This window comes from Canis lupus, chromosome 27 (assembly GCF_048164855.1).
Source record: "Canis lupus baileyi chromosome 27, mCanLup2.hap1, whole genome shotgun sequence".
Taxonomy (NCBI): Eukaryota; Metazoa; Chordata; class Mammalia; order Carnivora; family Canidae; genus Canis; species Canis lupus.
Window position 1 is genome coordinate 10,928,384 of NC_132864.1, and position 8,448 is coordinate 10,936,831.

At 55.9% G+C, this 8,448-nt stretch overlaps 1 long non-coding RNA gene across 1 annotated transcript; it reads left to right on the plus strand.

The window, feature by feature from the left end:
* Positions 1 to 288: 288 nt before the first annotated feature.
* Positions 289 to 5,141, plus strand: LOC140618958 (uncharacterized). The gene is made up of 3 exons (XR_012018930.1): positions 289 to 599; positions 2,509 to 2,676; positions 3,105 to 5,141. It is a non-coding gene; the product is annotated as an uncharacterized lncRNA (long non-coding RNA).
* The last annotated feature ends 3,307 nt before the right edge of the window (positions 5,142 to 8,448 follow it).

The window sequence follows — 8,448 nt, forward strand, 5'->3', positions numbered from 1 at the left end:
GCCCAGCCTTAGACTTCTTGGTGTTTGAAATAATAACCTCTCTTGTTTCAACTCCTCTAGGTGAACATTCTTTTACTTGGCACTAATGCAAGGTAGACTCAGAATGCAAAGAAACTGAGATCCTATGTGAAAATCCAAGACCCATGATAAATACATGGAGAATATTTTCTGGGATTGGGTGTATCCTTCTCCAAAGTCCCAACAATACAAAATGTATAGCGCTGCTTACGTCACTGACGTATGAAAGTAACTGGCACCCGATTGCCTTGTTTCCAGTGCAATTTCCAAACGCTTTGCCTGCCTCTGTGAGTCTAGCAGGTGCATGTGTGTGTCCTCCTAACCCACTCACGGAAGTGGATGGACACTTCTGATGCTTTTACTCACAGTTCAGAGCTCTGACCCAGATTTATGGCATGGATCATTGCAATAAAAAAGACTCCCAGATGCAGACAAAGCACGGTGTGGGGAATTTGCTCATAGGCGCCTGGGAATCTGGCCAACTTCTTTCCATCCCCTGTCGGAGGTGCAACAGTCCTCTACCGCCATCAGCCAGAAATTCATAAGGAAGATATTCAAGGAGACTTCCTTTCATCAGTGTGGTAAGTGACCCCACAAAAAGCCCAAGCCCCATTAGCCAACTGTGAATACAAATAATTGCTTTCCAGTTCAGAAACACCCATCCTTCCCGGACAAGCCCAGGTGGCTTCCCAGCTAGAGCCCCCTCCGGAGCTGAGCCCCCCAGCCCCCCCGCAGCCCGGTGGGCTGACGCCCCCTCCCAGTGCCATCCGCCTTGGTCCCTCTGCCCAGTGTAAGCAGAGATTGCATTAAAGGGGCGGGCGCTCGGGCCGGCTGTGGGGCTGTAAGGCCGGAGCCGGCCGGGCCGGCGATGCCCGCGGTGTGGCCGGATGAGCCGCAGCGAGATGGTCTCCTCCGGGCACGGAGAGCTGAAGGCGACTCGCCTCCTCCTGCGAGTGAGGACCCGAGGACCCGCCGGGCCTTCCGCAGCAGGGAGCCTCCTCGCTCCTGGGGAAGCGCAGCTATAAAATAAACGGGCTGCGGCCTTATTCAAATGAGATGCTGATCAATTCAGGACGGGTTCCCAGAGTCCCGAGCCCTCCCCGGAGGAGAGCCAGCTCTGGGCCTCCTTCCCCGGCTCGGGAGGTCGCGCTAACCAGGCGCACCCAAGGGTGCTGAGGGATGAGCGTGCATCCCAGCCGGAGCGTGGTGGGGCCCTGGGCTCCTCCCTCCTCCCACCCCGGGGCGCCTTCCTCCTCCTCCCTGCGGGGGCGGAACCGGGCCCTGCACAGGCTTGGGCTGCGGCAGGGTCTCCACTCTCGGGAGCTTGAGGTTTTCCCTGGTTTGCACCCTTGCAGGCAGCCCAGCCTTCCTCCAGCCAAAGCACCTCACGGGTGGCACAGGGGTGGCACCCACACCCTCCGCCCTCGGTGGCTCTCCTGTACCCGGGGCCATGATGGGCCATCACTGTGAGTCCTGGAGGGGCAGCGGGCCCCTGGGGGCAGGGGATGGGGCCACCCCAGACATCCCACCTACTTACAATGCTGTCGCAGCGGCTACACCTGCACGATCCCCCCAGCTGTAAAACACAGGTGATGACACCTGTCCTGCCTGCCCCAAGGGTCTTGCAAAACCAAATGGGATAAGGCAGGCGAAGCACTGTGCACAGTGTCACGGAGACACGGCATCCCTCACCTCTGCTGGCTCCTCCTCCTGTGCTCATGACCCTGGCACTAGGAGGTCCCTGAATTGAGCCTTTTCCCCCCGACCCTGTGTGGAAACCCCAGCAGATCCTGTGACTTTCCTGCTTTCTATTATGTAATAGAATATCTTATGGTCAAGTTAGACCGTGAACACTCTCTCAGCCACGTAGTGAAACCGTCCTCTCAGACACAGAGCCCGACCCTGCCATCCTTCTCTCGTCTCCTGCTGGGGTTCCCCTCTGTCCCTCAAACGCACTGCACCTGTTCCCACCCCAGAGCCTGAGCCCTTCATGCGGCTGACCCCGGGCTCGCCCCACCGAGGTGGTCTCTGACCATCCCAGACACGAGCCCCCACCCTGCTCCCCACGCCATCACCCCGTCTTGTTCAGCATTTGAAATCACAGCGTGCTGAGGCTTGACATGCCCCTAAGAAAGGGGAAATGGATGATTCAAAACCAGTTTCTCACCTCCTGAATAGGGTTCACAGCCCCTGACTCCGACTAAGGCTCACCTTTCCCAGGTGAGGAAGCCAAGCTCAGGGAGGCCTGCGAGCTGCCCGAGCCGCCCCGCAAGCCGACAGCGGAACCCGACCCGGGACCCCCGCCTCCTCCGCGCTGCACAATTGCGAGGCATCATTAGGGAAGCCCGAGCGCGATGCAGAGCACGTCCACGTGGTCGGAGTTGACCCCGAGACCTGCTGAATAAAATGCTCATTATTATTATTCTGGTTATTTATTGACAGACACTGTAGCTAGAGAAAAACTGGAATCTCTATTGTGTTCCTCATTAGATGCCTCATTACGGAGGAATGTTCCTGAATGGTGCAGTGGGGTGAACAATTTGCACAGCATTCACTCCCATGAGCGGAAAACACGCGGGTAGAATTGGAATTATGTGAGAAAGACTGTATTTTCCTCAAGCAACTGGAGGAAGAAATGTTCCCAAGTCCAAATGCCAGGTGAGACTTTCTCCTCCCAGGGCGGACTGGCCACGTACCTGCTGCAGTGGTGGGGAAATATGCTCACTAATGGGGCGCCGTCCCCATCAAGGCCATGGGCTTCCCGGGGTCTCCCCTGCAAAGGGCTCCCAGGGGTCCCCAGGCACCAGGTTCCAACTGCCTGTCTGCAGCGCGGTGTGAGTGGTCACGGGGGACAGAGGCACAGGGGCCCTTCGGCCCCATAGCGCCGCTAGGTCTTCCTGGGACCTGCCTGCACTGCTCTGAGTAAGCAGGAGGGTGCGGCTCGTCCTTCAGGCAATAGGCGGGAGGGTGACAAAGCCACCCTCCAAGAGACCCGAGATGTGGGAGGGTCCAAGAGGCCTCAGCGACCGAGGCCCCTCTCTCTCTCTCTCACTCTCTCTCTCTCTCTCTCTCTCCCCACCCGCAAGCACCGACACAACAGTAGCCCTGGGCCTGGGAGCTTGCAGAGTGCACCCAAGAGGTAGATGACTCTCCCTCCAGCCCCCGGCCTGGTGGCTCCAGGTGACCCTCGGCTGCAGCCGTACACAGACGCCTGATCCAGAGCTGCGAGGCCAGGCCTGGTGCCTCCTGGTGTGTGCCTGACTCTGAGCCTCAGCACCAGGGTGGTGACAACCCCTCTGTGTCTCTGGGTCCTTCGGGAAGTGGGGAAGCCCGGGAGAGATGAAGGGGTCTGGCGGGGAGCAGGTTGGGGAAGAGCCCCAGAGCACAGAGCAGATCCGAACTCAGTAAAAAGGAAATCGGAGCCACCGACAGGGAGATGGACAGCGTTCCAGCAACTTCCCTACATGGAAACGGTGATGGCTGTGTCACTGTCCCCAAGTCCTGCAGCTTGCCTCTGAGCACCAACCACTTGAATCCGTGATTGATGAATGGAATGAATAGAACCCAATCAGGCATGGCTATGCCCACAGTGCTGTGCTCAACAACAGCTGTTCCGCGTAGTAATTACGTGAGGGCACTAACGTCACGGGGAGAGTGCCCAGCTGTCGGTACTGCGGCGGGAGAGCTAGCCGGCTCCCTGAGCCTCTTCCTAGCAGACCCCCCAACTTCATACCTCACCTCCTCCACTGGGGCATCCAGGAGGTGATCCGTTTCCAGGCTTATCCGGTCCCAGAGCACACAGACGTCCCAGGAAGCTGCTCTGGACCGTGTGGCAGGTTCTCTCAAGTAATGGATAATGTGATATAGTCTGTTTGCTTGTTTTGTTAGTGACGTCCTGACCTAGACTAAGGCCTTGGTTATGGGGGGTGGGGGGTGGGGGGCTTCCCTGCTTGAGTCGCTGATTAAGTTTCACCCCCAACCCCTTCCTGTATGGGGCTCTCCAAGCCACAGTGCACCCCCCTAAGTCCCTGGGGCCATGTACCAAGTCACTTGAGACAGGCCCTATGCCCCAGAGCCTGCAAAATTATTCACATTGCCGGTGCACAGGGAGCCCACAAAACCTAGCTCCTCCTCTCCCCCGTTGGCTGTGCATGAGCTGCCCCTTCAGTGCCAGCTTCAGGTTACCTGTGCTAGGTCCCTGGGCGGCCCTGCCCGGCACTGTAAGAAGCAGGAGTTCTGCCTTTGACCTATCCAAGTGTCATTGCCTGGTGTCCTGCCATCAAAAGAATCTTGGAATCTCACAAACATTTGGGGTGAGGTGGGACATCTGCGCTCTGGCTGGCCTGCGGCTGTTCCCCTGCCATGTGCCCGGGTCATTCCTCATCCTGACTCCCCAGTTCCTTCTATACTCCTCATGCAGAATCGGGAAAGCCCAGTGGTGACTCCTGGCACCCCGGGCGCCAGTCCTCATGCCTCCCGTGCTTGTCCCTGCCTCTCTGGGCTCCTCTCCCTCCCCCAAGAGAGGGAGTCAATCATCACTCCCCCATCAGGAGCTGCCAGGAGAGCAGGTGCAGCCGCACATTGCAGTTGCTCACTATAGCAGCCACCACTGTGATCAGAAACCCTGTAAGGCATCCCAGGGACACTTGAGTGCTCAATGCTCACCCCCCTCTCAACACACACATACACACACACACACACACACACACACGGGCGGGGAGGCACTGGACACAGGACACAGAAGCCAGATGCTTCCATTTGGGGTTCTCTGTGGGGGAAGGAGGACAAACATGGTTTGGGCTCAGGCCCTGTGTTCTCAATCAGAACTAGCTTGGAAAAAAAAAAGAACCAGCTTGGGCCTCTTAACTTATGTCTCCAGAAAGCTACACATCCAAGGACAGGGCCTCACTGACAGGACTGAGCAAAACAGACCATCATCACACCGCTGGAGACTCCCATCTGCTTCTCCTGTATGGCTCTGGGAATGACGTTCCTCAATCCTGCATTTTGTGAATTATGTGTAATAACTTTTACAATTTAAGAGCATTTGCTTATTCAAGTGTGAGTATTGAAAATGCACCACGTATTTGGAAATTCCCATGTTGACTTTATCTATATTAAGAAATCTGGGGGAAAACATTGAAGTGGCCTGGTCCTCTCTCTAAATCAGCAAAGCCCCAGTGTGGCCAGGCCTCTTGTGGACAAACTGCAAAGAGGGCCTGTGATCCGCTGAATTTGATATTTCGAGCTGAATTCTGCACACTTGTGCATTTGGGGAGAAGAAGGTCTATTGATGTAAATAGATTATTAGTGGCGGGAGGGGCAGAACAGAAAAGGATAAAGAGAGCGAAGAAAGGGGCGCACCCCCAGGGGTAGGTGCGCTGTGAGGGTGGGGGTGGCTCCTCCGGGTGCTGCAGCCCCAGGTGCGCCCCCAGGTGCCGCACCTGCAGGACCCGGTGCCGCACTGTGCATTCCCGCCCGCCGGCGCTAGAGGGCGCGCCCGCGCGCAGGGCCCCGCGCCTACCCCGCAGCCTGGGGCGCTGCAGCCTCCGCGGGGCCCGCAGGGGGCGGCCTGAAGGCCGGCGGGAGCCATCCTGGACTCGGGGAGCTGGCCCCGCAAGGCTGGGGCTGCTGGGCGGGGCTGTGCACCCAAGACAGAAGCCCCACGTCTTACAAAACCTGGAAGCCTCCTCTCACTTGGGACGCCAATGGTGGGGGGGGGGGGGGGGCGGAGGAGGGATGGAAGGAGGGTGGCAATGGGCCCGAGGTCTTTGCAAAACCAGCGCTCCCGATAGCTTAGAGGCAAGGATCCCTGAATTTAAATCTCGGCTCTTCCCTTCACTCTGCCACCTTGGACAGAGAATCCTCTCTGAACCTCAGTCCTCTCCACCCCTAAAATGGGGATGAGCGTGCCAGCTCCGACAGGTGGGTGAGAATTAAACGGGACCCTGCAGGAGGCCCACAGAACATCTGGGGCACACTTGCACACACAGGGGGGTACCCACACTCAGCTCTGTGAACACACTCTGCTCGGAAAAATCTGCACTTTCAGTTAAACCAAATAACGGCTCTGCAGAGCTAATCAGCCTGAACCTCATCGTGTTATTTGTTGGTGATTAGATCTGGCTAATCCAATTTTCCAGGTCTAGAATTAACCTTTAACCCTGAGCTAAGCAAAGGTGCTGTCAGCTGCTCCAGCAACCTGCCTTGCGACAGAGGGACACCTGCTGTGGTGGAAGGCTTCTTCCCAGTGGGCCTCAAGGATACCAGGAGCCAGACAGAGCTACAGGTGGCAGAGGAGACCTAGTTTTCCCCCCACTCCAAGCACTAGGTAATTACAGGGTGTCTTTGCAGTCTGATGAGTATTTACCCAACAGAAGGAAACAATGTGCTGGTTCCTGATCCACCCAAAAGTTGAACTGTCATTTTAGTAGGGCACGATATTTAAAATGAAATTAATTTCATTATCTTGTAGCATCCTATAATTATAAATATAACACATCACTCAGAATGTATTTGCATGTGTAAAGAATCCACGGTTGTCATTTCTCTGTGGCAGAAATGGCAGTTGGTGTGACTTCAGAATCTGAGCATTCGGTTACCAGGAAAGCAGTGCGACCGCGTGTTTGTGCACCAAAGCTTGCTCAGCATTGGAGAAACGGCACACAGAACCGCAGGGCAGCAGGCAAGATGGGAATGTCACACCCATCACTTGGGATGTGTTCTTGATCCCCATGTGGGATCAATACTTCACCGCTGCCAAGTCAGTTTATAAGATAAAAGTCACTTCAGAATTCCCCAAAGTTCAACACCAATCCCAGCTGGAAGGCTGGAGATTATTGCCTGAGTGTAAAATGCTCAGCCTGGAATGTTGCACCGGTTCTTCCTGTTTTGAGTGTGCACTTTTATTAGTAATGGTGTCTGTGCTCACATCCGTAACACAATACTGGCTACAGCAGCTGTTTAGTGGCACTTAGCAGAAATATTTCCAGGTTGCTGGTCTACCACAAGCAGGCTAGGACTGCAGCTGACCGCCCCTCACTTCAGGTGGGGCCATATGACTAACCTCGAGGGCCCAAGGGGCTAGAGCAGAAGGGACCCCCAAGGTGAGGAGGGGAAATCTGTGGTGGGTGGGCAGAAGCACAGTGTTGCCACTTCCCACTCAGTTGGAGCCACCAGGGGTCCCAGATCCTGCGTGATCGGGAGCCTCTCTGTCAGCATTCCTGGCCTCTTCACCCATCACTGCCCCCTGGTCATCGTGCTGTGCCTCCGACACATCACATGTGCTCCAGACCGGGGGCCTCTGCAACTGCTGTTCCTCTCTCTGCACACTCCCATCCGCCAGCTAGCCCATGGCTCAGCCAGTCACTTCCATTTGGTCCACGTTCAGAGGTCAGCTCACTGACGGGGCTTTGCAGATCATCCCCTTTCCAACTCCTGTCTCCACCACCAGGCCCGGCTGTGCCCCCCGCCCCCCCGCCCCTCCCTGCTTCACTTACATGACTCTTTACCCCACCTGACCTGCTCTGCACAGACGCACCCCTGGGTACCCTACACCAGGGAAACCACCGCCCCAGACTGTTCTCTTCTTCAGGAATGAGGGACCCGTGGAGCTGAGTCAGGCACAGGACAACACTGGGGACCCATCAGCACGCGTAACGTGAGCAAGAACATCACATTGTCACAGGCCTGGGCCAGACATTTTGTGTGTCTGTTACTTGTCTCCTGCCTCAGAAATTTACGTTCTGTTTACCATCGCATCCCAGGTGCTTAGAACAATGACTGTCACATAGTAGGTGCTCAGTACTTATTTGTCGGAAGGAAGAAAGAGCACATACATGCCCACCACACAAACCCAATGCTCATGCCAGCTGCTGGTCTGGCCTCCCCTTCTCTACCCAAATCTGATTCTGGTGAGTTGGGATCTTACTCAAATGTTTTCAAGAGAACAAGGGAATTGACTTTTTTTTAATGCAAAACTTGATTTTTCAAGTGTTAGCCATTGCATTCTTTAAAAAAATTTTTTAAATTTATTCATGAGAGACACGGAGAGAGAGGCAGAGACACAGGCTCCATTCAGGAGAAGCAGGCTCCATTCAGGGAGCCCAATGTGGGACTTGATCCCGGGTCTCCAGGATCACACCCTGGGCTGAAGGCAGGTGCTCAACCACTGAGCCACCCAGCCACCCACCCAGTCCCATAGCCATTGCATTCTAAAGAATATAAATCAGTGCAGGCCACACAAACCCTGACCACACCTCTCCCCTCTGCCAGTCCCAGCTCAGAAGCCTCATGGAGGTCCCTCCATGAATAGGACTCATCATGGTGATGACAAGGACAGGGCAGCTGGCCGGGTCCTGCCCTCCTCCGCAGGTCCTGACCTCCAGTGTTATAGCTGGAGGCATTCTGCATGCTGGCTGCAGCACTGCA